Source organism: Rhipicephalus microplus, chromosome 8 (genome assembly GCF_043290135.1).
Source record: "Rhipicephalus microplus isolate Deutch F79 chromosome 8, USDA_Rmic, whole genome shotgun sequence".
NCBI lineage: Eukaryota > Metazoa > Arthropoda > Arachnida > Ixodida > Ixodidae > Rhipicephalus > Rhipicephalus microplus.
In genome coordinates, this window is record NC_134707.1 from 31,126,369 (window position 1) to 31,128,961 (window position 2,593).

Consider the following 2,593-nt stretch of genomic DNA (forward strand, 5'->3'; position numbering starts at 1 on the left):
AATAACTTCCCCTGTACATTCCTTGGCATTACTGTCTGTTAGATCTCAATAATATTGTGTCAAAACACGGAAAAACGAGCCCTTAGATATACACTTCTTTCCCTTATTTCATTGAACGAGGGTCTCGTACTGGCAGACTTGGTGTGTTTAGGTTGTATAAGAGGGACAATTATTCAGCTGCCCGCTCATAGTAAGTTCACGTGCTACGTGACGCCAAACATGCGCATAAGAGTGTTTTCACACTCGTTGTTTGGCTTATAGATGGCGCTGACTGTCGCTCCTACTTCTAAATTCACAGATAAACCCAAAAAAGTGGATGGAGGGAGGGCCGCTGTGATAGCTCAGTGGTTAGAGCATCGAACGCGTATTTCGAAGGTCGTAGGTTCGATTCCTGCTCACAGTTGGTGATTTTTTCATCCACTTTTCTTTCTTCTTTCTTCTTATTTACATTCCATTGGTTCTAATAACTTCCCCTGTACATTCCTTGGCATTACTGTCTGTTATATCTCATTAATATTGTGTTAAAACACGGAAAAACGAGCCCTTAGGTATACACCTCTTTCCCTTATTTCATTGAACGAGGGTCTCGTACTGGCAGACTTGGTGTGTTTAGGTTGTATAAGAGGGACAATTATTCAGCTGCCCGCTCATAGTAAGTTCACGTGCTACGTGACGCCAAACATGCGCATAAGAGTGTTTTCACACTCGTTGTTTGGCTTATAGATGGCGCTGACTGTCGCTCCTACTTCTAAATTCACAGATAAACCCAAAAAAGTGGATGGAGGGAGGGCCACTGTGATAGCTCAGTGGTTAGAGCATCGAACGCGTAATTCGAAGGTCGTAGGTTCGATTCCTGCTCACAGTTGGTGATTTTTTCATCCACTTTTCTTTCTTCTTTCTTCTTATTTACATTCCATTGGTTCTAATAACTTCCCCTGTACATTCCTTGGCAACACTGTCTGTTATATCTCATTAATATTGTGTTAAAACACGGAAAAACGAGCCCTTAGGTATACACCTCTTTCCCTTATTTCATTGAACGAGGGTCTCGTACTGGCAGACTTGGTGTGTTTAGGTTGTATAAGAGGGACAATTATTCAGCTGCCCGCTCATAGTAAGTTCACGTGCTACGTGACGCCAAACATGCGCATAAGAGTGTTTTCACACTCGTTGTTTGGCTTATAGATGGCGCTAACTGTCACTCCTACTTCTAAATTAACATATAAACCCAAAAAAGTGGATGGAGGGAAGGCCGCTGTGGGAGCTCAGTGGTTAGAGCATCGAACGCGGTATTCGAAGGTCGTAGGTTCGATTCCTGCTCACGGCTGGTTATTTTTTCATCCACTTTTCTTTTTTATTTTCATTGCATGGGTTCTAATAATTTCCCGTGTACATTCCTTGGCATTACTGTCAGTTAGATCTCATTAATACTGTGTTAAAACACAGAAAAACGAGCCCTTAGATATACACTTCTTTCCCCTATATATATATATATACATATATATATATATGTGTGTATGTGTGTATGTGTGTATACATTACTGCGAAGATTAATCGCCAAGAGAATATGGTTATTGGAAAAGAGCATGATGGAACCCCTTCATTTTGCCAATATACTTTATGCTCCATCATAGCTAGGCGACCACGTCTTTATGTTTCGACATTTTAACGTTTTGGTGTTTTGACTTCTTGGTATTTTTAATTTTCGGCATCTTGAGTTTGGCATTTAAATTTTTCGTCGTTCTTACGTTCGGCCTTCTAATAATTGGGAGTCTTGATTTTCGGCGTTTTGTTTGGGACGCTAGGAGACGACATCGCCCTGTTCTTAGCGAAGTACTTTTGCGTAACGAAATGTTTGTGGTGGAACTGAGAACGCGGAAGAAAAACGAAAGAAAACAAGACAGGGAATAGGACTGGCTAAATTCATCCAAAAAAACAAAAACAAGATTGAGCTGTTTCCCATAAAATATATATTCTGTAAATCCTTTTCGCCTCTGCTGGCTGCCATGCATTTCCAGCGGCACTGCCCAGATAGACAAAATATATCACCGTACAACAGAAACTTGACATCAGTTACACGCCTTTCGATAGTGCATCCTCGATGATATATACAGACTAACGGCAGAAGCCTAAATGCGAGATGGTACGTAGGTAGTCAGCGAACATATATCATATTTCTTTCATTTTTACAACATAATGAAACCCAATGGATAATAAGTCACGGAAGATACATAGGACGTAAATTGTACTGTTTAACTACGTTGTTAAGTATGCCACCCTGGGGAACACCACGGTGGCTGTAGTGTAACGAAGTGTCACCATCCTCGGTTCTCACGAAAAAGGATCGCTCAGAGAGATAGCTGCGTATCCACTGAAACATCCGACCTTTCACTATTCAACCAGACGCTAATAGCTCTAAATGAGCATCTGCCAAGTACTGTCAGATTGTCAATGTGCGCGGACGACATCTGCGTTTGGACGTCTGCAGTAACACGTCTACAGCTGCGAGCGCGAATTCAGAGAGCTGCCACTCAAGTTGCTATTTACCTCCGTCAACGAGGTCTGGAAATTTCCTCTGAGAAATGTGCACTAG

The 2,593-nt window shown here is 41.7% G+C and overlaps 1 non-coding gene across 1 annotated transcript; it reads left to right on the forward strand.

Annotated features, from left to right (window-relative positions):
- The first annotated feature begins 792 nt into the window (after window positions 1-792).
- TRNAT-CGU (transfer RNA threonine (anticodon CGU)) lies at window positions 793-865 on the forward strand. The gene has a single exon. It is a non-coding gene; the product is annotated as a tRNA-Thr (tRNA).
- Window positions 866-2,593: the final 1,728 nt, after the last annotated feature.